Source organism: Pyxicephalus adspersus, chromosome 10, assembly GCF_032062135.1.
Source record: "Pyxicephalus adspersus chromosome 10, UCB_Pads_2.0, whole genome shotgun sequence".
In the NCBI taxonomy this organism is placed as follows: Eukaryota; Metazoa; Chordata; class Amphibia; order Anura; family Pyxicephalidae; genus Pyxicephalus; species Pyxicephalus adspersus.
Window position 1 is genome coordinate 32,024,319 of NC_092867.1, and position 26,968 is coordinate 32,051,286.

General features: G+C 36.8%; 1 protein-coding gene across 26 annotated transcripts in view; it reads right to left on the reverse strand.

Moving 5' to 3' along the window:
* SORBS1 (sorbin and SH3 domain containing 1) overlaps window positions 1-26,968 on the reverse strand; it is a 223,109-nt gene that overhangs the window by 94,630 nt on the left and 101,511 nt on the right. For 25 of the 26 annotated variants that reach the window (XM_072425107.1, XM_072425108.1, XM_072425114.1 and 22 more), the window contains one exon: window positions 13,834-13,913. The gene's annotated coding sequence lies outside the window, so the exon portion shown is untranslated. Of the gene's footprint in view, window positions 1-13,833; window positions 13,914-26,640; window positions 26,685-26,968 lie in introns of those variants that run through there. The other variant, XM_072425109.1, reaches the window with a different exon arrangement.

Here is a 26,968-nt window from a genome sequence, read left to right on the forward strand (position 1 = left end):
GAATATTCCCAGTGTAATAAATGTGTCATTAGCCTGCGCAGTTTTACCAAATGACAGATCAGCAGGTACACTAACAAAAAGAAGATTTAAGCCATATGGAAGTGTACCATAAGATGGAAAGAAACCATTTCCCACATACTCAATAACTTTTAATCTGTGCTGCAGATTTATTCAGTGAATAGCAAGCCTTCCCTTTTCTAAAAGTACTAAGCACCTCTATCTTTTTTTCTAATGCACTATGAACATAGGATTATTGCTGTCAATGCAAAAGTTAGAATGAAAAGGAATGACTCAAGTAGAATCAATACTCTGATAAAATGGACTGGACGTATAAATCATAATTAACCTTTCCATATGATAAGCAGACATTTTGATACAGTTTTATTTAAGGCTACAGCAGAAATCAATGTGCAAGGACCTATTATCTTTTTATGGATAATAATAAAACATGTGGATGTCAGCTGTTTTATCTGCCATCACATGTGGAAACACATCACATTATCCATAATTTAGTCACAGATGGATCCAGTACATTTGGCATCTACCAATTATATTCCAAAGTGATTTTTTGCCTTGCATCAAGAGCAGGTAACGTGGAGCATATATGTAATACGTCCCATCCTTCTGCTATCCCATTCAAAACAGTAAGTACTCAGACACTGGTTAAAGAGGAGTCATCCCAGGAACCAAATATAAGAATACTTTCCTGTACGTTAAAAGTGAATTAGCAAAATAAAGATACATTTATATTATTAGAAAATAAGTCATGTGAAAAGTTGGTTTAATCAGCAATGTTCTCTGCTGAGATGCAGAGGTAAGCTTTGTGCTTTGGATCAGTCTGTAGCTGTTCAGTAAGCCCTAAACAATGCTTTATATATTAAGCTTGCTGGACTGGTCCTTTGTCAACAGAGAACTGAAATGTCACATGTATTAGGTACTTAGAATTGACAACTAATATATTTTGGTATTACCAAAAACATAATTCATTTAGATACGGATACACTTTGTACAGCTGGATCTTGAAATGCTTTCTTTTTACTAACTAAACTTAATGTCCAGCCCACAAAAAAAAATTAGGCGATGCAAACATATGGCACAGATAACCCGCACAGTATTTCAGTCTTTCATCTAACGATTACTATAGTGGTACCTGTCCATTCCACTCCATTTTGCCATAATCTTGTGATCTAAAAAGCCTGCTTGGTGTAAGAAAGATATTCCTAAATTATCCAAAAACAGACGTGTTGTGACCCTGAACAGAAAGCCCAAACAAAAAATGTCAGCAATAAGAACTTCCTCACAGTCTGCACAGGATTGCTGACAGAGTCAGAAGAAATAAAGCGAGAATGTTTCATAGGTCATAGTTACATTCTGATAGATCCAATGAAGAGTTACCTTGGAGCTCTGCCTGGCCATTAAGAAGCTACTAAATTTTACAATTCAACAGAATTAAAGGAAGGAGGATGGACATGGCCGGTGCCCTGTAAAAGACCAAGGCAAAGTCAGTGTAAAAGACCATGGATGAGAACTATTGTCATTTAAAGGCTATTACATCTAGGAACTGTTTCAGTAAGCAAAATCCCTTTGCCAATCCACATAAGGGATATCAGGTAAAGAAACAGCCCGTCCTCTGGGCATCAAAAGGCTATTATACAGTAGGTACTGCTGATTTGGAGCAAATCGAGTGGTAATGATAAGTTAAAGATTGGACCAATGCTACAATCATTCAAAATCTAGAGATACATGTTCAAGATTTATAAAATCATAGTCACACTCACACACAAAGGAACATTAAACATTAAAATGCAGTAAATAAACCCAGCTGGCCTTCCACAATATTGAAAGTCTCTCTCACTTCTTATAATTCGGGGTTTCACTATTCTCTCAGTAAGTCCCAATAGCCCCAAAACTATAGCTAAAGACTAAGGGGTAAACTATCAATATACAACATATGGTACTACCTGCAAATGGTAACTTTGTCATAGCCATCAGAAAACTCAAGTAATTATGCCAACTCCATAAATACAAAAAACTTCTACAATTAGAATCAGCCTCAACCTTCAAGAGAACAATTTATTAAAAAAAACTGTATGTTGGCCATTCAATATAGTGATGATCAAATGTTAGTTAAAAAAATTACATACAAAAAATACAAAAAGTGCGAGGTCATCTCTTGTTTTATGAAGATCGCTTTAATTACCAGTTGATCAGGATTAGAACAAACATCAGAGTGGTCTAAGAAATAGTTACAGAAACTACCACAAACACAATGCCATGCATTATAAAAACATTAGGTTGCAAGATCCAATCTATTTTCTAATGCCTTACCTTTCATAGTTCCTTTCTTTGTATGTGATTTGCTGTTCTCGCATATTTACTTACAGCTTGAAGTAAGTGTGTAAGCCACTGGCTCACAAATGCCCTGTGATTCAGAGGAGATTGTCTTCACTGTACATTTAAATGTCCTCCTCCCCAGTCATACTCGTCCCTGCCTAAATTAGATTCATTTCTTGGTGATGTCATCCTGTCACTGGCTCCTTCATAATCAACCACAGCTTTTAGCAGCCTGACATTGTTGTGACTTTGACATCGACCAGACATAAAAGCAACATGTGTAGGATGCTTTCCTCTAATGTAGCCGATGGCCCAGTATCTAGAATATGAGAAGTGTTTGGAAGATTGATACAGATCAGTAGAACAAAGTAAACAGAAATAAAGACACATTGACGGTGTCAGGGAATATTTTCATTAGCATGGAGGAGATCAACAGACATAGCTCAGGTTTCAATGGACAGATTCCAGAATAGGTGGCAAGTGATCCGGATAGTGACACCAACAGTAGTACACGTTCCAAAAGTGTAAGAATGAGCCCATAGCGTTTACAGTTCAAACTGTCGTCTGACAATTCGCATCTGAAACTTATTTGGAATCCAAGGAACATTTTTCAAGCAACAATCATTTCAGAAACAACATATCTGTTTTCGTCAACCAAGACAGCCAAGAGACGAGCGACTTTGTAACAGCCACCAAAGCTCTGGTCTGCATTTTTGTTGCTAGAAAATACAGGATTGATTCTGGTTGATAAATCCTTTGCGTTTTACTTTTTTTCTTTATTATGCAAAGCAAAACAATCACCCCAGTATGCTTCAGTCAACCAGCAGCAACCAATAGAACATGCTTTGGTGAAGCCACTCATAGAAGTGGATGCAAAAAAACACAGGGTGCAGTCCAACACATTTAAGGAGAAATAGGCGGCCTTCAGGAATGAAGACCTGTTTCCATTTATTCACTGGGTTTCATGTGTTCCAAAATAGAACCTCTCGACAATTACGCACCACATTTGACAGAGAAGCCTTGACAGGGTAGTATGGTTCCCTATAGGTTTTAAAGGTATGCAAATAAAACTTCTTTTTACCATAAACTTATTAAAACTTTGCATCTTGATTTTTGGCTGGCTAGCTGGTGTGTTGGAAATCATTTAATATTGTGTTTGGTCAGTGAATATTGCATTCTATGTGGCATTTGCCTTTAAAGGCTTGCTAAAAATTGTTTGAAGGGATTGCCATTTGTTGTTTAGCAATCATACAAGAGCGGCATACATGCCAGATCTAGATGCCTTGATCTAGAATCCAGAATTCTGGCTAACTGATATCTAAAGTAAATATCCAAAGGGTGTACTGTTAGTTAAAATGGCTGAAAATTCAAATATTACAATTAGTACAATTATGGTTGTATGGCCTTGATGCTTGTATTGTTCGCAGACTGAAAAGGTGATTGGCAATTTCTATACCACTCACATTTGCTTGAACATTTAGACCATAATCCTGTGTCCAATTCTCTTTTAAACTGGACCACCCATAACTAAATTATAACACCAGTAGACAAAAGAAAATTGTTATCAAATATGAGCAACTAAAGGTTGGACCAAAACACATGTTTATGTTCTAATACTGCTCCAGACACCGCCTGGTAATGAGCTGGCTTGGATTTTCCCAGCAATCTGTATTGTTTTCCCAACAAGATTAGCCAACAGTTTCGTTTTTTGAACCACAATTTCTAGTCTGTAAGCCTCAAGAGCAGTCTTGGGTGGTTCAATATGCCCAGGTGTGTAAAGCATTGCACAAGTTGTCTGGTATTTTATTATAGACATAACTTTGTCTAGATGCATTTCCTAAATGTGCTTTATCACTAAGACCCTTTGGAAACAGATCTGTCTAAGGAATGCCTGAGATCCTCTCACGCCTCCTGAACGGAGTGTCCTTGGTTTGTAAACAAGCTTATGACAGACTAGGCTGTCTCCAAGTGATAAAAATGAGCACATTTAGATGTCCCACAGCCATATGCCACCCGAAAGTATAAATAACTTTAGCACTACGTGTAATAAGATTAGTGTCCCATTAAAAAAGATCAAGTGGGATTTGTCAACAAGATGTTACTGAAATAGTTCAGATTTGTGGGCATATAACAATGGAGAGCATAATGTTTTAGGAAAAATGTGAACAAAATCCTTGTCAGTAGAGCTATTTTTACTCTCCAACCAATGCATAGATAGCTAAGAAGCAAAGGGATAAGATAAAATTATAACATCATGAGTAGAATTGTCCACTCCTGCTCCTCTTTACTTCATAGGGGATTTAAAAGCAAAAGAAGTGTTTAAGTGAAAAGGCTCTAGACTTTTTTCTACTTGATGCGAAAGAAGTCATAAATATAAGTAGACTAATAAAAGTACACAAACTATTGATACACCCAAATACATATCAGAATACCTGCTCAAACGTTTTACTGTAGGTCTTCTGTATGGTACCACATTTTTTAAAAGTGTGGGAATCCTTTATAGATAATCTTCCCTCCCTCACAAAACAAATTCACATACTGGTACATGTATCAATACTTCTCAATGATCCTCCAGTGTACGCGACTCCAATGTCCAATGACCAATCTACGCTTAGCCCTATTACTTAGTTTTTCTCTGTTGAGTTCTGGTAACAATCTATATACACACCGGTGGATGTATTATTAAATCACTGCATGTGTAATTTCTCCTTTCTATACTTATGTTTTTACTGGTTTTTGTTGATGTATTATCCTCTAGTAAAAATGTTTAATTAAACAAAAAACTTAGCATAGGCCCACTCCTATGATAGAAGGGGCAGTATGCTGTTCACTGTTTTATCATCTTACATATCATGCTTATGAAGGCAAACACTGATAAACAAAAGGGTAAAAATCAATGTTTAAAAATTACATTTACATATTTAACCCAAGGTGCACAGAAACATGCCACAGATTCTGTGACCATGGCTATGTTTGCAGATTAAAATCCATTCCTGGTTTTATTTTAAATTAAAATTCCAAATGCTAATGTCTTTTGCAGTTTGTTCTGTTCTACCCCAGGTATTTTCTGACCAATCTCCAGCCTCAGACGTTCCAAAAACTAAACTAGGCTTACCAAACAATTTTTTTTTGTGTCTTCAGCACAGCACATAAAAAGGTACCATTAAGTTATCAGCAGGAATTCTAAATACTTTACATTTACTGACAGGAAATGACAAGTTTGTACAGCTGCAATTTTTCAGATGTCCTTATGAGCCTAAATGTAAGGAAAACAGTGGTGGCACAAAACCAAACTAAAATAATGAAGGTGAACACAGATGCCAGGCATGACAGGAAATTCTGCTCATTCCATACTAAAACATTAACACAACTTTGTAATACATGTATTCTTAGTCTAATCCACCAGAGCTTATAAAAGCATGTGTCTATGATAATGTGTAAGAGATTCCTGCATTTTCTCCATATCTAAGGTTTCCTTCCTAACTATTCATAATGCAACTTAAAGGATTGTAATGCTCAGGGCTGGACAGGTCCAGTAGATGCCTCAACCCTGCATCAAGGCAATGCGATCAGTGAGATTTTACAAAATTACAATTGGTGTTCTCCCCAGCCCCTTTTAGCTTGGTGCACCACCCGGCACTTTTTAGCAACCACCTGGCTTTTTTTTGGGTGGCTATTGAAAAGTTGGGTCACAATACACGGGCTGCTACTCGCCTACATTTTCTTCCCACCCAGCTTAAAAACCCTTCTGAACACATGGATAAATAAGTAGACTTACAACCCCCATTTACCACAAGCTTTGGATTCATCCCTGGCTGCTAATGTCAAAATCTGCCCTTCTTTGTCTAATGTTGCAAAAGTGTAATAGTCATTTTCACAGACAAATCACTAGTCTGTGATGTTAAGAAAGTAGTAACTCGCAGTCTAAAAATCACCAGTGACAAAGTGACACCTCTAAGTTTGCTGGGGTTATGGAAACGACCTTTACAATGGTAGAGCCCAGCAGCAGTTTCAGACCTTATTTTCGACACAAAGGTATATGCATTACATTTGTCAAATGCATATCTTATGGATCATCTGTTGTTGAAATTAAGGGTTTAAAGTACCTGAAAAGTCTTGCACTAAACTAGTACAAATGGTTCCTAAAACAGGAGGGTATCTGCGCATCTTACAGTATTATAAAATAGTGGGGGAACCAAGCTGTTTTAGGCTTGTTGGCCATCATTAATACAGTGTATGGAAAATATGTCTGTAGAGAATATCAACAAGGGAATGTTAAAACTTTCTGTTTACTGAAGGCTCTACTGTCTCAGACTTGTGGTTTACTGCATACTCAGCCCCAAATTTGTGCACTCAACCATGCACACTCACCTGCGGAAACACTTTGTGCACACGTTTGTGTTCACGGAAGTTTCTAGCTTAGTTCCTGGATGTGACATATAGCTTCTGGTCACCCTAGAATGCCCAGTCACATCTATTGACTTGAATGGGGATATGTTCAAACTGCAGGGCACTGAAGTTGCTTTACAAATGTGTTGCAACTAAAGGACTGGAGATGATCCATATTCTCTTGCCACTAACCCACTCTTACTACACTGCATAACGAAGCGTTCGTCAGCAACTATAGAAACTGCTTATGGCTAACAACACAGTTTTAGCCTGGACATCTAAAAGAGGTCCTAAATATCCATAGAAACTTTCCAAAAGTTCACACATAGAAAATACTTGCTATAGTATATGCATAGGCAACAATGAGGTTCATTGAACTAAATCAGGAACTAATGAGAATGTTTTTAAATATTTTGCTGTAACCCAGCAAAGTAATGGACTAGTGATTAGAAGTCTTGACTTTCAATTCTAAAGCTACGTACACACTTCCAATTATTATCGTTGGAAAACGAACGACGAACGATCCTGCACGATATCTACGAACGATCGTATAGCACCGATCCTGCACATATAGATAACGACACGATCATTCGTAGATATTGTACACACAATAGATACGATCGTTTGAGCGATAGAGGAACTATGTGCATGACAGGAAAGTGAACGAACGTTCGTTCATTACGCATGCTCAGCCCATGGACGATCACCGAACGACCGTACACACGAACGATGTTCAACGATCGTCGTCCAATCCGATCCGCCGGTCCGGTCGTTCGTTTCCAACGACTTTCCTCGTTCGTCGGCGTCGTTGGTTACTTTTTTACGAACGATTTTTTGCCCAATCGATCGTTCGTCGTTCGTTTTGAACGATAAAAATTGGAAGTGTGTACGCACCTTTAGGTCCTGGTTTTCATTTCCTATCAAGCCGATTATGTGCTTAGAGATTACATGCTGTTCCTGTGTTGATAAGGGTTACCTACAACATCCTAAAATATACTTGTACAATATTTAGCTTCTGATCCAGCAATTCTCAACCAGGGTTCCTTCAGAGGTTCCTAGGGGTTCCTTGAACTGTGGCTGATTGATCTCTCATTAGATGATATCTGCATAGTTCTAGGACCAACACCACTTGGTAGAGCAAGCTGCATGTCTCTAATGATGTTTTAGGTCTATAAAGGTGTTATTCTAACCACTACCATAAGAAAGAATTCTTTTTAGTAGCCACCAATGCAGTAGGCTTGTTTTCCCAGTGACCTCCACAAAATTTATTTTCAATAGGGGTTCCCCAGCACCTGAAAAGTATTTGAAGGGTTCCGCAGAGATTAAAAGGTTGAGATCTCTAGAGTGTGTTTGTATACATCTGGTAGGATATTAGACCATAATCTCCTCTCATACAATATACTTTGTAGTATGCAATGTCATAAAATAAAAAGTCAAGAAATGTCAGGAAATAAAAAGCAGTTCCTAATCACAGAAGTACATATTTCATTTTTATTAACCACTCAAGTACCATTCACGGAAGACCTATTATTTTGAAACTAAAACAAGACTGGCATCTTGTTCAGCTTCCCTTGGTGTCACAGAGAGCATAACAGGCTCCTTTATCTAACTAGACTTGTTGATAACATATTTATCTGTTTTGACAAACTGTCTCATCCCTGTATGAATGTAACAGAGCAGCCTTGTGGAATTGATCACGCACTAAATCTTTTTTCATTATCAGAAGCCAGGAAAACAGGATATCAGATGTACAAGCGTTAACACTTGCTGACAGGAGGGTAATTTGCACTCAGTGGACAACTAGTAAAGCTACCATGATCCAGCCATCTATAAAAATACCAATCGTTGGCCTTGTTCACAAGATATGAGTAGGGAGAGTCTTCTATAAAAGAGCTTTTATTATCAGTCACTGATAGTTATGCAAAAAACAGATGCTTAATAAAATTGGGAATAAAGATGAAATTGTAGGCAAGATCCCAATTGACCACCAAACAGATAGATTGAAATGGGCCACTTATTTTTTTTTTTTTATCATCAATTTTGTCACTTGGAAAGGCAGAATAGAGGTTAGCTTGGCATGGCATAGCCATACATGTTATGGTATTGGAGTCAGAAAGGAGCACACAGCAAACATTTAACCTTAGATCAGCCTTCTTTTAGAAAACATTTTTTTTACTTTGGCGATCTCCAATTCTATTTTATGTAAAGAGTTTAACTTATAACTGTTCATGAACTATGTCTTGTTTGAGGTTTACTTATGTAAGATTAAGTGGCAGTAAGCCATTATTATTTTAATGGTTTTAAATAGACATGCAGGATAATTCTTGGCCAAAAATGGATGAAGTCTCAAAACAAGTGGTAGCATTGCAGAAACTTTTACATTTAGAAAAAATAAGTACACCCATTGGAATTAGGTGCTCCAGAGTAGGTTCTAAGTGAGTATGCTGGTGGAACTCATTCCTCAGTATTCAAGGGTTCTGGAAAAACAACCTAAAGACATTCCACTGTAGGAAAAATAATACACAAGCGGCAAATATTTCAAAAGACTACTAATTTGATTGGCCATAGTAACTTTAGGAGAAAATACTTATACCAACTGTGAAAGAGCGGTTACAATGGTATTGTTTGTGGTTGTTTTGCTTCTTCATGGCTTTGGGAAGTTGCAGTTATTGAGGCTGACCTAAAAGTTTAGACTAAGTTCACTAAGCAAATTGAATTGACAATTTGCAAGTAATTTTCACTTAGCTTATGTGGTGAAACTTCACTTTGCAAATAGTACCCAAACACATGCAAGATATTATAAGAAACATGATTTGCTTCCATATGATTGGATAGTCCGCAAAGTTGAAAATTCACTTTGCCAGGGAACGAGTTATATTTTTTAGTAAATCAACGCCACTGAGAAAACATTGAATTATGCATCATATCAATGTGTGGTGAATGTGAGCCCGCCTGTTTTAAAGTTACACGAAATTGATCCAAAACACACAAGCAAAACCACTAAAAGAAGAAATGGAAGGTTATTTACTGGCCTAGTCAAAGCCTGATTTAAATAAAAAGACAATTTTGTCGGGGGATTTGCAACAGACATTATTTTGCATAAAGAAGTGGTCACAAATTTCCTTTCATCAATACCATAGATTGGTGAGCAGGTTTGCATTTTGTTAAAAAGGGGCAATTCCAGTATCTGAGGCCAGTGAGTGTTTACTATACCCCAGTATCCTAAATAAAAACATGTTTTCCTTGTATTTTCATTAAATTATATCTCTTCTTTAATGTTTACTTATTCAACATGTTTAAAAAAACTTAAAATGAAAAGTTTCATGAGGTGTTCACATGATTTTATTTATATTTTTTAAAGGAGGTCCTAATTTTTTTTGAGAGTCATTCTTGGGTTACTGGTTCTTTAAGAAAACTCTGTATAAAAAAATACTGGCACATGTCCTATGGGTGGTCAACGTCACATCTATTCAATGACCTCCAGCAATCTTAGGAAATCCCCCAATGTTTATTTTTCCAAAGACACAATGAAAGGTTTTTCTTTCTCTTGCACTATTATTGAAATAATAACATTTCCATATCTCCCTACACAAAACGCCTTTCTCAGACATTAAAGAATTTGCTAGCAGTGTGGGAAGGGGTAGGGCAAGGAGGCTCCTTTTAAATTATGCCAAGGACCTCAGGAGGTCTCAAAACAGCTCTGTGACCAAGGGCTTGAGGTTAGCGCCGATGCCGAGATTTGTTTTACGGGAAGGCAAATCATTGTCATCCAGTCTGGCTGAAAAAAAGACATCACTGGCAGCAACCTTTGATTATAGACTACATCTTTATGAAAATTATTTTAGGCAATTGAATACATAAACCAATGCAAGGATTTGTAATATTAAAGCAGTGGAAAGTTAGCATTGCACAAAGTACAACTGATCAGAACAGAGTGAAATTTCTTCTATTTATTATTCTTTCATTTGTGTGTGTGGTATGTGAAAGTGTCTGCTTGTTTATTTTCTTTTGCTGGGTGTGGGTGTTTATTTTGCTACAAAGTGTAAGAGTGTGTTTTCATTTAGATGTGTTTGTTGTCTCTGAACACACATAAACAAAACTACATATTTTACAAATTTTAGAAATAGCGTAGAAATAGTGTAGCATTTATCTTGATCTTTACTGCAGTAACAAGCAAGTACAGTAACCAAACTTGGGTTGTTTCCTCTGGGAAAAAAGCTAAGCATTATTCTGTCTGATTGCTGGTAGCAATGTTTGGAGCTGCAGAATATCTAACGCATAAAAGGCAGACAAATTAGGTTTATTTTTTAAATATTCTTAAGATCTACAAGAAGATCTCATTGTTTTACAATTCCAGATTACACAATGTAATCTCAGCATTTGGTCCCAGCAACTCTATTGTTGGAAAAACATCTTTAGGTTCCTTTTGACTTTTCTGACCTCAGTTTCTCGGTTTTCTGAGTTTCAGCCCAACACTGAAACAAAAGGAGACCATCTGGTAAGTGTGAATATCAATCTGAAACAACTAACCACCCTCCTAAAAGCTGAGAATACAGGAGACAATTATAAGATAATTTTAAACAATTTTAAGCCACTAAACATAATAATGCCAAGTATGTGAACAAGTAATCTCTAGAAACTAGGCAATCTACCGTCCACAACTTCAACCTCTAATATTAAGGCAATTGTGAAGTTGAAACTGACATAATTGTCAGCATCAATACAGTTTATTGATAAAACAAGCTGAAATGGAAGTAAAACTAACTATAGCAATTTTGTTGAAATTTCAATGGCATTTCCATGTGGTTCCTTGTAGCCGTCAAAAGATTTAATAGATTACTTTGCAATGGATACCAAAATAAAATTTAAAGCGATTGCTTTTTCAAATCACCAAATGTGTGCCCATTTTTCTAAATGAACATCCAATCTTCAAAAGGGACCTGATCACTCATTTAACTAATCATATCTTAGGGGGTAAAAGCTCATCCACAGCTGATATTCTACTTTTGGAAGAACAACACGGGTAGATTTAGAGTTCTGTTGGCTTGCCTCATATATTACAAACAGGTTCCCATGTTGCCTCTGATCCCGAATATAGGTTTTCATTATAGAGATTGCAGTGGGAAGGTTGTTAGGCTTCATTATTACCAAGTCCAGCTCCCAGTACGTTGTTCATTCAAGTCCCCAAGAAATATAAGATGTCAGAGGGTGGTTTAGTCATCAACATCTTTTTAAAATTGAAACAAAAAGTTTTGGGCTGTCAACAAATGCAGATGCAACATGTGCTCTGCAAAATATGTATAGACTAAATATAAAAAGAACAAAACAGTTTAGCATTTTAAATATACAACCCTTATGTAACGATGACAGCAATTAATCTTAAAGTAACTACGTGGATAGAAGAAATCTATCCGTCTGCATTCCTTGTGTATACCCAACCCCCTTGCACAATAAAATGACCGCAGTTACTATAATGAGCTGAGAAATAAAAAGAACAAATTATTTATGTCATAGCGCCAAGCCGTCATGCTCGGCAGGTGACATGCAGACAAGCAGCTCCTTCGCCGTAGTAAAGAACCCGGCCACATGATGTCCGAGACACCAAATTATTTCAGAGATATATTAACGTCTCTGTTGACATTACTAAAATAGCCACTAGAGGAAGGATCTGATAAAATTGAGAAGCGGCAATAAGATGCTCAGTTACACTAATGAGGTATAATATGCAGTTCATAATTGCTAAACAAACAATATATCAGCAAAACTCACAAAGGACAATTAAAATAAAATCATTTCCCTATTTATACTATCCACTTCAATGTACATTTTTGTTTTTAATACATTTTTCTATTGATTACTTTGGCAATGGGAATGAAGAGTCTAACTGCTTTTATTTCTTGCTGCCATCATCATTGACGAAGTGCAATACAACCCCCACAAGATATCTTTTCACTAATTATGTATATTATTACATTAACAAAAAAGGTAATGCTTAGGAGTCTATTTATAAAGAAGTGAATCCGACATTCACTAAAACATTCCCTGGTGGAGAACTGGTTACTGCCATTTAAACATATAGACCTGAAAGACTTTCCACTGTGATAATAATAAAAACTCTAAGAAGTCTTTTTATAAAGCAGTGAAACTGAGTTTTACTGAAACATTACCTGGTGGAAAATAATCTAGGTCCCATGTGTTTCAATGGCAGTAATTATTTCTTCAGGGAATTTTCAGTAAATGACAGTTTCACTGCTTCATAAATAGACCCCTTGGAATTGCTATGTATAACCAAACAAAGTTGTAAAGTTGCAAAAAATTGCAATGGTTAAAGTAACTTTTTTTTCATAAATGTCTGAGAAAATTAGAATCTCTGTCAAATTTTTATTACTAGGGGTACAATAGTCCCCCTTTGCTAAGGCAACATAATTTGGTGTAAAAAAAAAAAAAAGCCATTGAGTCCCCGGAAACAGGGACCATGATTTTCACATTTTTCATTGGATTTATATAAAGCCCTTGTTCTTTAGCACTACACAGTGTTGGTGGAGTATATGGAGGATTTAGGTTTTTAATATTTTTAGTATTACTATTGTGATAGTGACCAGGTCAATTTTCTTTTCTTTACATGGGCATAGCACAATTATATTTGCTTTATGCAAACATTTTTTGAATTTAGCAGGCCTGCATGAATACATTCCTAAAATGTCACAAAAATCTCTATAAATAGTCATTGAATTCTATTTTTGCATCAGTTGACTGCATACTTTTGCTGCAGGCAGAATGAAGCATTTCTTTGGTCACCTCTTCCCCAGGGATCTGACTGCAACATTGTAACAATCACAAGGTGAGAAGCTGTAGCAGGGAGCTAATTTTTCTCAGACATTTGTGAACATAATCACAAGGATTTATATGACAGACATTTCTCAGATAGTCTCCCAGGAGTGGAGGTAGATGCTGACCTCAAATACCTGAAGGTATTCTCAAGGGGAGTACTTTGATCTTTGTGAGAGCCTAATACTTGTAGGTGTTACATATTACTTAGCACGCACTTAACATGAAAACATATATCTGATATAAGGTCAACAGTAAATGCTCATAAAGTTCTATACTCACTTTGTTTCTTCACAGGACTAAAGTTGCATAAATGTGTTAGAGTCTTCTGTTCTTTATCAGAGTCTCCACATCACAAATACCTGTACACAAAAAAAAAAATAGATTTAATTTTTCTAAACTTTATTAAAACCAGCTTTAGAATAAATAAATGCCGAGCCAGGATAAAATATTGAATGAGTGATAAAACATCATCAGGCAACAACCAGGTTTAGAACAAATGATACCTTTATAAATTGAGTTCTTTGAGAACACAGGGACGCCTGAAAAATTGCCTTTTTGTCTCAAAGGCTTGTAAAATCTATGGAATCTGTTGGTCATTGAAAGATTACATTTGTGTTCAGCTCGGCAGCTCTGTGTGCTAAGAAGCCAATCACATATCTGCTGTATGTAAAGAATCTGATAAAAGCATACTTGCAAAGCACTTCTTACCATTTCTAATAAACAATTACTCAACTTAAGCATCACCCATCACTAAAAAAACATCAATTCAACATGCAGCAATTTTAAATCTATCATACTAAATAATAGATGGTCTGAACTTTACAAAAAAAAAAAAAACAATGTGCGTGAGGATTAGATAAAGTTAGTGCCTTTTTGATAAAAATAATTACTACATATATCTAAAACTGGTATAGGAGGTTTAACCCCATTCATATTTCTTCTGATTGCACAGATCCAAGTACTATGCAAAATTCTGACCGTACAATGCCTCTGTCTACATGAATCCTTTCCTTGTCTGTGGCTGCAACCAGGAAGCAACCATAAGAATCAGTCAATTGGGGACTGCCAGGTTCACAAATGTAAAAAAGTGGTCCCAAACAAATGCCAACCCTCTACTGAATCGCATTTCTTTCTTTAATCACTTTTTATTTTTTTTACAGTATATAGGAAAATTACAAAACTTTGGGCTGGCTTACTGACTTTTCTAATTCTTTTAGGGTGAAGTCAGCCCAGAGTTGCTGGGTTGAAGCTGATGGATTTTTTGGCAAGTAGCTGACTTCCAATAATGAAGCACTTTTACGTTTACGTATACACACAGCTATCAGTAATAGCGTGTAATAGTTTCAATTACAACAAGCTTACCACTCACACCATCAATGGTTTAACCCCCAGTATCTCCCAGTTTGTGGCTGGACAATGTTTTACATGATAGTCAATTCTGTCTTGACTTACAAACTTTTGATAAGCCTGGTGGTTAGGGTATGTCACCCAGTGGTGACATAAAACAACAATAAGATGGTCATTTTTATTTGATTAATGATGTTTTTAAAGACTTAGACTGTTGGTTAGATGTTAAATGTTTATGCTTTACTTGTTAATAAAAGTTTTAAAGCCGAGTAAAGGTTTGCGGCCAAAACGTTTCCACATTCATAAGTCTGGTGTTTTTCTTTTTATTTGTTGCTTTTATTGTACAATTTGGAGAGAGGTGTACAATCCCAAAGGGATCTTGCAAAAGGACAAGAATTTCACCACTTGGAAATGTGAAAGATCATTTTGTCTACCATTTGGTAGAAGAATGTAAGTTATCAATGAGTGATGCTAAAATATTTATTTTTACGAATAGAAAGAGTAATTTATTCCACTGGGGACACAGAAAAAGGACACAAATCATTCATATCTACTATCCATTACTTATTTCTTTGGACATATCTACTATCCTTTACTTATTTCTTAGACAGAGGGGATCATTGCGCCACTGAAACACTGTGTTGGTTGGTATAGACCCACAGTAAAGGGATATCCAAATAACCTTCCCTTTCTGTCTTGATCGAATGGGAGCGCAAAGCCTCCTGGGATACCTACGTCATGCAACCTGGGAGGCTCTTACAGTATCTCGAGCGTGAGCAGGAGCCCTATTCTTTAATGCATGCATGCACAGTGAGATTGGCAATCTTTTTTCCCCATATACGTCACCTGATCACACAGCTGCGCAGTGCGAGATCAGGTGATGTTAAGAAGAACCCAGAAGAAGAACGAAGAAGATGGTGGCGCCCAATTCTTCCTCCAATAAGGATACCGGGATAATGTGAGACCCAATCTGAGAAATCTCCTGATGGATTGACGTATCTGCGGTATTAAAGGCTGATGTGTTTTTTTTTTTATTTTGACTTTAGTCCTGCTTTAAATTCTCTTTAAAGTCATATCCAAATTTTCTAGTTCAGAATGTAGAATATCTTATTTTATATACATCAGTGCTTATTAGTATATCCACCAGACTGGAAAAAAACATTTGCCAATGTTTGTGCTTTCAGATTACCTACAGAGTAGGTCATCCATTCTCATGTATGGTTCTTCCCGTAGTTTCTAGGGGTTCTTTAAGCAATGGCTGAATAATCTCCAATTTAATGATGCGTCTGCTGTTCTTACGCCAGTGCCACTTGGAAGAGCCAGAAGTATGACACCAATGGTCTTAGCGGCCTGGTAGGCTGGCATTGTGAGTACCACTGTAAGAAGGGGCATGCTTTCCACCAATATAAGCTGAATTTTTCCCCACTGACTTTAAATAAACTGTTTATAGGTTTCCTTGACCTGAAGGGTAGACAGATGAATTGAACAAACGTCGATTTATTTATTTATTTTACAGTTCAACTGCTAGGCCAATATTAGAAGTGATTAATAAAGCTATAAAAATTCAGTATTATGTATTCATTGCTGTACTATTATATTACCAAAAATTATCAATAATACAGCCAGCATAGGCTATTTGTAGCTGTGTTTCCTTTTCTATACAGGTATTTTATTGTTTTATCAATATAGAAGAGCTGTCTATATTTATAAGGCAAATATAGGTATTACCACTGCTTGATCTGCACTGCATTAGTATCACCTTCCTGGATATAGTAATACCAGTGCAAGTCAAAGGGAGAAAATATCACCATGCTTCCTCCAGTTACCACCAACGACAAATGTAGCACTGCTGGAGATCATTTATCAATGCTAATAAATGGTTTAATTTTAACACTTCTTGCTTTTTGCTGCGGTTCTTACATGAATTTTGAACTAGCAAGATACAGAATTCCGTTGTAGCCATTATGATTTTTTTTTTTATTGGGCATAAAAGATGTGTAATTTGTGTTATTTTCAGAGCATTTCAAACTGGGTTTGGCTTTTCTGATGACAGCCTTTAGATTTATCCCTAAACTTTTTATTTGTTAGGCACCACAAGTTGTTGAGCCAGTAATTTGAAAAGAATTACTTTTTAAAAGAACTCTTTTTGGAAAGCTTTCAGAATATAATTGTATTTCATTTTTCTCACCCAAAGACATATTCAGCTAATACTGTAGAATCCGACCTCAAAGTAATCCCATCTCTACTTCTACAAAACTAACACTTGAGTTAGTAAGGTCCCCATCCCAGGCCATTCACAATAGCACATGTGGTACAACAAATCATTGCTGCTGCACCATTGTGGAATGCATGTAAATCACTCCCAAAATTAAGACTTATTTATGTAAATAAATTTTAGTTTTCTTTGTAATATAATTAAAGCTTAGTGGTTTGGCAATGAATAGTTTCCTCATAAATTAAGTATTTCTAGTCATAAAGTAATTGCCCTGCTTGGAACTCATAACAGACCAGGCTAGAAAGCCAGAATAGTATTTTTACCATGAGAACACTTTGGTTGTGCTTTGGGGTAATTCATGGACCATAGTTATGTAATGGAGATATTAGAAGCATGGACAACTAGATAAAAAGGTTGTGACTATTACATTTCCTATTAGGTTCCAGAATGAGCACTTTATAAGCCTTCTATTAAAAGTTCTTCATGAAAACACATTTGTTGGCATACAGAAGCCCATCATGTTTTAACACAAAATTAGAAGCTTGGACGAATGCAGTGTTTTACTCTCCCAGTATAATTATCATGTGGTTTTACTAGCCCTATTTATTACATAGCTGAACCACAAATAACTTTTTCACACAAGCATCTAAAAATATAAGCCAATGGATAATGTAACTTGACTAAAGTCACAAACCTTTACAAGTAGAAGTCTTTTAGAAGTTACAGGTATGTTAAAGATGAACTAAATAGAAAATTTAGATCCGCTTCAGAAAACAGAGTGCTAATAAACAGGAATTGTGTTAATCTATTCCATATTAGCATGCCCTACTAAGTTCTGTCTTATTATTTGAACTCTCGCAGATACTTTAGGTTATGTGACCTGGTGGAATTCTGCATTGCTGGTACTGCCATCAGTAGAGCTAATCTACTGCAGGCCACCATTTCTGTAGGGCATGTGACTTGAAACCAAAGATTGTGGTATTCATGCAACAGGTACATTTTTATATATCAAACCCCATTAGTTAGGTACCAATGGTGCCTTTAAACTTGGCTACATGAAAGCTCCAAAACTACAATTTCAAGTTTTAATTATACGTTAAACCAATATTTTATTTTAGTTTTGAATAGAGTGGAGAACTGCTTGAGGTTTTGATTCCATCAGCAAACTCCATCCTTAAGGTGCGTACACACTTCCAATTTTTATCGTTCCAATCGAACGACGAACGATCGATTGGGCAAAAAATCGTTCGTAAAAAAGTAACCAACGACGCCGACGAACGAGGAAAGTCGCTGGAAACGAACGACCGGACCGGCGGATCGGATTGGGCGACGATCGTTGAACATCGTTCGTGTGTACGGTCGTTCGTTGATCGTCCATGGTCTGAGCATGCGTAATGAACGAACGTCCGTTCACTTTCCTGTCGTGCACATAGTTCCTCTATCGCTCAAACGATCGTATCTATTGTGTGTACAATATCTACGAACGATCGTGTCGTTAACTATGTGCAGGATCGGTGCTATACGATCGTTCGTAGATATCGTGCATGAACGTTCGTCGTTCGTTTTCCAACGATAATAATTGGAAGTGTGTACGTAGCTTTAGGCTACATAGCTGTAAACCTGTCAAGGACAGAACAGACCCTGCTTTGAAGAAGTTTACCCTGACTCTTAGGGACAGGAAATGAAATCTCCCCAATAGGATTTGTGGATGGCAAAAAAAACAAAAAAAAAAATGGGAACTTATTTCCTAATCTATCAGAAAAAAAAAGAAATTGATTTGTATTTTACAACCAGAAGTATCCAGGTGTTTCCACACTAGAAACAAATAACACAACCTGTAACCGCTTGTATTACCCACAATGTACTGAAGCATTTCCTTCACAAAAAACATGAAACACATTTTTACAGCCAAGTTGGGCACTACCATGGAAGAAACAGGGACAATTAAGAAGTAACAGGAAAAAACTGTAACTGCTGATTAACCTCCCTGGCGGTCTGAATAATAATATCACAGCGGTATATTTAAAAATACTTATTATTTTAAATTTCCCTCCTGGTCTTACCTCCCAGCCACCCGGTCCCGTCCCTCAGTAGCACGCTCACACGCCCGGCCGGCATCTGCTTCCCCAACGTTCACGCGCCGGGGACACAGATGCTGGACAGGCTTCGCCAGGCTACACAGATGCCAGGCGGGCATCGCCAGGGAAAGCAGATGCCAGGCATCACTGGAGCATGCCGCGGGCACCGCTGGAGGAAGCAGCAGGCAAGTGGGGACCAGGTTAGACTTAAAAACTCCCTTGCAATTCCACCTCGGGGTTAACGCTTTTGGTACTAAAAATTAACCAGATGCCCAGTGGGGTTGTGTCTGTTGGTGAAAGTGGTGGCCAGTCGAGCATTTCATGTCAGTAGAGTAGTTTAAGTGGACATAATAAAAAGTTAGAATTTCGTTTTTTTAAAACTGATTCTACTGTTGCACTAGGCATTCTCCTTCAGCAATTAGTTCAAGTTATATAATCTGAAATAAATAGACACACAAATCATTATCTCCAGTAGAGCAGGATACAGCCCCTTACAATGAAATGTACGTTGTTTTTTGTCTCTCCCCATCTACAGCAATAAATGCACTTGCCACTCAGAGCGCGGTGCCAACAAAGCCCTGGCAGATGGGAGCAGCTTAAACACAAAAGGAAGCAAACAAGGCTTGTTTTGAACAGAGCTGTCATGTCAGTGCTCTTGCTGTGTGAATTGTTTGAACATCAGCACAGTTTATAAATCCTGTGAAATTAACACTGGGCTTTCAAATGCACCAATGAAGTTCATCAAGTAATTTACTGAAAGGTTTAACAAGATGACCTAATATGGCATAAGAATGCAAATAGAATGGAGCAGCAAACTGAGCAATCTAGAGTGGCACAGAAAAGACGAGGCTTGCATTTAAACAGGAACCTTTTATATTTTTTTTACTCTCCACACAGCAAGGTCTAATTTACTAAACGATAGAAATGAAACAAATGATTGCAAAAAAGACACAAAGGTAGATGCTGCTAACATAAAAAACATAAATGAGCCAAAGTGCAATTATTCCCAAAATACACTTAGCCAACTGTAAGGCCAAACACACCGTTCCCTCATTTGTGCCTCACTAATTTGTGCTGTTCTAAAGATACCAGGGAAAGGCACTACTTTTAGATGGTGGAGTTTTATTATATGATATGGCGCCACCAACAGGATGATGTAACTATAAACACAACTGACCATGCAGTAGTGCCAGCACACCAGCTACATACAAGGCCAGCATCCAAGATCTGGTTATGTCAAGGGTTAGACACTTGCAGCTAGACTTCTGTGATGTGCAAAACACATACAAGTGTATTAATATTAAATATACTGAGTAAGCCATATACAGTATTTCCCTGGATAGTAATGGTTTTATAATGTATATAATGATTGATGGCCAATTCCTTTACACATGACACATAAATGACCAATGTGTAGGCAGCTTTGCTTAAGCAGTAAATGGGAAGAATGGATGGGATAAAATGAATACAGTATATACATAATTTAAGCAGTTGATTTTTATGCACAAAATTACTAAGATATGGGTTTACCATTTTCACAGGGTGCAGGCTGCAAATATGGAGGAGAGAAGTGGATAAAAATTAAAAGTATATAAAAAAATAAATAAAATTAGAAATAGAATACCCCTAGATGTAGATATTGGCACTTCCTTAAACATTTGTAGACACAGCTTGGGTTCAGAGGTCACACAATCCAAGACCGGGATCTACTTGTTCACAATGAATAAACATCCTCTTATTATATGCACAGTACACACAGATCCAGTCTGCCACCTGTCTACGCACGGCATGGAATCGTGCTACCTCTATCTTACACACACAGCACTGAATTGCTGGCATTAAGCCTGAAATCAATTTTATTAGTTTAAACATTAACTTCAAGCAGTCTGCTAACTTCTGGCAGATGAAATATACTACTTTATAAATTTAGGAATGGACATCACTGAGAACACTGTGCCAGCTTTATAGTCATGATTAGATTTTGAGCAATAACTAGGCTAATAATTGATATTTAGTTCTCACTACACCCAATGTGACCCACCCAGAAAGATAACCACCAATATATTATAGACTGTTGAGTAAAATCGTAAAATTAGTAACCAAAATATAATAAGGACAGTAATCCATTGCAAACAAAATAACATGTATGTAAGCTTTTTATAAAGTTTATATTTGCTGTATGTGTCCCCTTGGGGAGACCTACTATCTTTTTTTGTCCTAAAGGTCACCATTATCCATTAGTACATTTCTCTGCTCTATCCTAAACAGAATAAAACATTTGGTCTAGAAGACAGTTTTAACTTCCATAAGTTACCATGCATAGCACCATTACTCTCAAACTAACACAATCACAATATTGTTCAGTAGTAAAATCACAACCCCACCAATGCATGTAGCTACTTCACCTATACAGCTCAAACCCAGCAACTGTCTCTTCAAATTGACAGAAAGGTTTAATGTCATATATTAAAAAAAATATATCTAAAATATTTCAAGCAATGAGGGGGGAATATAAATGACATTACCTAATAAAAGTGATAGGGTAACATTTTGTGAATGGGTATTGTAGTGGAAGAGGCTCAACTGGTATTGGAAGCGGTATAGCATGCATATGAGTGGGACATCAAGCTACAGTCCAAGCAAGTGTTCTGCACTTTTAGCAGACCCAACACAGGAGAGCTGTGTACAGCAAGTCCATAGTATAAGACAGACAGCCATTAGCGTAGGTAAAAAAAAAACAAGAAATGTAAATAGTTTTGGCTTTCTGCTTGCAGAGCAATATGATCACATACACCTTTTTACCAACTAGAATATCTTCTTTTCTCTCATCCAGTAGGTATACTCTATGTGTATTCTTTCCCTACCTGTTATGTCATCATCTATACTTAACTTGCTGTCCTTGCTTTTTGAGCAGCGTAGACTTCTGTCCCAAGCCCCGACACCTCTGGAGACAGATCTATGCGACTAGGCATGTGACATGACTGCTCAGAGAAACTTCATCACCCAAACATTCACCTGCTCGGTAATGGTCTCCTGTAAAGAGTCATAAAAAGCCACAGTGGTGGCTCCAACTAGGGGACAAAAATTTCTAAGTTGATTTTTGCTGAAGCTGGGCAGAAATCAATGCAAGTAATGGACTCCTGAAAACCTTTGCTAACCACTCCCTAATATTTAATTACATTTTAATTTGACGGTCTATAAAATGTCCAAACAGTAGAACCTCCCACGGCAGGAGATCCAGAACAAAAAATAACTTAAGTTACAAAAACAAATCTTTGCAAAGGAGGGTAATAGAAGTATAAAAGTGGGTTTGATAAGGTTATTAAACTTTTCTTTAAAGCATAATAAATATACACACACAGCCTTCTCATGAGTGGAGGAAATTACAGGCCTGGCTTTTGGCATTAGAACAACATAGGATAAATGGAAGTGCGTGTAACATATTGCTTGTTTGTGTTATGTGATTTTATTTTATTTTTTTAGAATTTACATAATGCAATAATATTTAAAAATATTTGAGAGGACAACATATGAGTCATTGTGCCTATGAAATCCACAAGCACAGTGAACCAAGATTATTCCTGCATGCACCACGTGTCAAGGTCTCACTAATTGATTGGTGTGAACCAGTTACCAAACATTATGGTGCACTAATATATCCAGTGTGTGTGCTAAACAAGATGGGGATGGACTTGAGGACCTTCAGATTTTTTTAATCAATAAAATTAAGTGCACAGATGTCACAAAATATAAATGGAACAGTTAATTTCTTTAATTATTTTTCCTAATATCTTGGATTGGTTATTGTTGCACATTGGGCCAAGTATGTATGCCACACACAAGAAAAGGCCATGCAAGCTCCGATTATATTTTCACAATTATCTCTACTGCCACCCATAATTGTTTAACAAGGCTGTAAGCAAACCATCTCAATCTTACAATAAGGTGCTTGGAATAGAATGATCACCCTATCCAGCCGAAAGGTGTTTAAGAATATCTTAACCCAAGAGCAACGTAATTTATTCCAGTTTACCAGCTTTTTGCTTTCAGTTTTTACTTGTTGATCCTGCTAGCAGCACACCTCCTTTCTTAGGTTCACTCATCATACTTTATATATAAGTAGAGGCATTGTCATCCTAGGATATGGAATAAGTTAGTGATCAAGAAAGCCTCACCCATCTCTAATTTAGGAGGGGGATTCCGTGGTCCACAGGGAGAACTGCAAACAATGTTCACTGACAAAAATGAAACACAGGCAGACAGCACATTAAGTTATCAACACACACGATTTTGGCAGGATAGAAGATTTTTTTTCTAAAACAAATCAACCAAAACACATTCTGTGGTATATTTACCAGACTACAAGAAAAAGAAAACAAGTGAGGTTACTTGTTGAGACTACAGCGTTTTATATATACTTGAGTAGTGTTGCAAAAGATTATTGTTGTATAATTATGTTGTTCAGATATATTGGGAATCAAAAGCCTTTTTTTCTGTTTAAGTCTTGTACGGACTTTCTAGTTTTACTTTTTTTTTAAATTATCTAAACTTGGAATTGAAAGTACACATGTCATCTGCAACCTTTCTGCAGTAACCCTGGGAGTGGCTCTACCATTGTTTTTGTGCTCACATGCACATCCTTTAGCTGTCAAACATAATCCAACTTCCTCGGTTGCTCTGATCTTTTGTCCATCTGCTACATGCACAAATTACAAAGAGAAAAAAAGACCAGCCCAAGTGTAAAGTCACAAGACTGCTAAACTTAGTAATGGAATACAATACATAAACAAGAGAAGGCTACAGCAAAATCATATAAACATGATTATTAGGAGATTTAAATGAAAGTTTTAGGCTTTTTACAGTAACGTGCAGTGTTTGTGCATTAAGGAATGTCTGTTTGGGTCACAGAGGCCATGGCCTTGGGTGACATTAGGATGAAGAGGACATGCAGCTGCTACTTGCACACATCATCTCTTTTTGATGTCAGGAATTAAGGGAAACTTGAGGAAGAACTTATCACAGATAAAATGATTTCAAAAAGGTCAAAACAAATTCCACCATATAGGCCATTCTCTAAATATATCCTGTGTATTGATGAAGTAGACAGGTCAGCCAGCATGGTCAGTGGAGAAGTCAGTGCAATGCTTTTATTTATATTTACATGCCCTGTTTTTTTATGGTTAAAAATTGAAGAAAGGTTCCTGGACAAGACAGCCCAGCATGGTAAATCATTGGCTAACTCTCGCTTGTTTGCAGCACGCGGGTTCAAATCTCAGCAAAGACACTATCAGCATGGAGATAGTATGTTTGCTCAGTGTTCACACTCTGGGCACTCTGGTTTCCTCTACAACCCAAAAATGTGCAGGAAGATAATTGGCTTTTTCCAAAACCTGCCGTTTGATGGTTATAATGACTGTAGTAGGGACAATAGATTGTGAGCTCCTGTCACAGGGAGTGATATGAACTTTGAACAATAGACTTTGTAAAGTGCTGTTGGTGCTATAGAAATATGTGATATAACCTATAAATGCACGATCCAAGGATCCCTGGATGCAGCAGCTTAAGCAGCCATAATGTAGCTTTGACCCATTACTCAAAATGCTCTGATGCTGCTGGCATATGTGGTCACGCTAGTGAATGAATAAAATAACTGATCAAATATGACAGACATGAGCTTCAAATGTTTCCATGGAAGACCTGCTGAATGTTCACACACACACACACACATAATTTATGGCAATAGATTAAGAAAATACAATGTTACTTGGTAGGTTAGGTTGAAAAAAAACACATAAATCCATCAAGTTCAACCACTAGGGAAATAAACATATCCCAGATATAAAACCCTATAAGACATAGTTGGTCCAGAGGAAGGCAAAGAAACCCTGGTACAATTTGCTTCAACAGGGGAAAAAAAATCCTTCCTGATTCCATGAGGCAATCGGATGTTCCCTGGATCAACAGTCACTGTTATCTTTAATTTAAAGTCTTAATACCCAGTTATATTCTGTTCTTCTAGAATCCAACTTTTTCTTAAAGCAATCTATAGTAGTTGCTGAAACTACTTTATATAATGTTTAATATATCTTAAAAGATTTAGATGTCACCAGTTTAAACACCACTTTTGTACCCATGTTTATAGTAGTCCAGCGCTAACTGGCACATTTGAAACCTAATAGTCATATTTTTCAGGATAAATCTCTGTATTTTTGGTAAAAAAAGAAAATAAAAAAAAGTTGAACATATCAAGCAGATTTAGAGGATCAGCTATACGTTCTGCACGTGATCAACATGCAATCCTTTTGTTCTCAGAGTCTACATATACATTGTTATAAGAAAGGTATACTTAAATATAAGATACAGCAAGAACAGTAAGAGTGATTGGAAAGCAGATGGCAAATTAAAAGGATAATAATTAAAAGGGTAATAATAAATATACGATAGTAAACAAAACAAGTTCGTATATATTCAGAACAAAAAAAAAATAAGATAAGCCCCGGGGGCTGTTTCCAGAAATGTATATGCTCTGACATAGACTTTAATGTCAGAGCTGGATCATGTACAAAGCAGGAACCTAGGTCCCTATAGATATTCCAGATTCCCAGCTACAAACTACTTCCTTTGTAAATAAGGAAAATAGTTCAATTGGAGAAAAACTGTGTAATATCCTGTAACATAAAGAAGGATGCACTTGTAGGCATTTGGGAGTCTGATGCAGCCTTGCAAACACAGACAATGCAAATGGGGTGGCTTCTATTCTTCAACTCACTACTGCAATACTTTTCACAGTCATTTTATGTTATTGGGGTACTGCTACTTCTACCTTGCCTAGGGTCTTGTTCTTATTTGTTACATTTTGCTTGAAGTTGATCTATAGGTAAAATATAATATTTGGCCACCTAACAGGAATTGATTAGTACAGTTTAAGTTGAAGATTCCTGTTTAAAAGCGGCAAAGCATTTCCACCATATTCCTATGACTTGGTATTCTCTGCCTACCAGAAGTTTGGTGAAAATAACCTGACCTCTCCTTCATCTGACTAATTGATTACAATGATGGTGGGAACATGTATTGGGATCTAGAAACAGAAAGACTTGTTCCACAAATACAGTGTCCAATAGAAGAAGATGACCTGGGGAAAATAACCCCCATGGAACATCTGCTAAATCATCACAACCAACTTGTCGCACACTGTTAGAAAGATGAGATTGCCTAAATCTAGGTCCAATTCAAGGACAATAATCCACCGTAATGTCTTGTAGGGGCCCCACATTCTCTAAAATCAGCCCTGTTCCAATGTCCTGGTACATACTTTAATGTTCAAACCAACTAATGTGTTTTTTAAGAAATTTCTGCCAAGCAACCTTCCATGGGAACATTAAAAAATGCAGTTTTAATGCCAAGAATGAAAGTGACACTCCCCACAACTAAAACATACACACTAACCTCAGAATAGCTCCGAGCTTCTACTCCAATACGTTAGAAATGAATAACATGATGAACACTAAAATAGAACTCTCCAGGCTGTGTCAAATCAAACCAGAGCTTCAAATACCATGTGACTGCTTTTAACAACACTTAACTCTTATCTCTAATGCTTTTCTTTTTTTGTACACCATAACTTTCACCACTGAAATATCACTCATCCCAGAACCTTATCACATATTTACCAATTCCACTGCTCTGGTGTCTTTCTTTATGTCCTTGCCCCCTACATGGTCTAAAATCTTTTGTTTAAGCCAATAATATCTAATTTATAAAAAATACACATTAC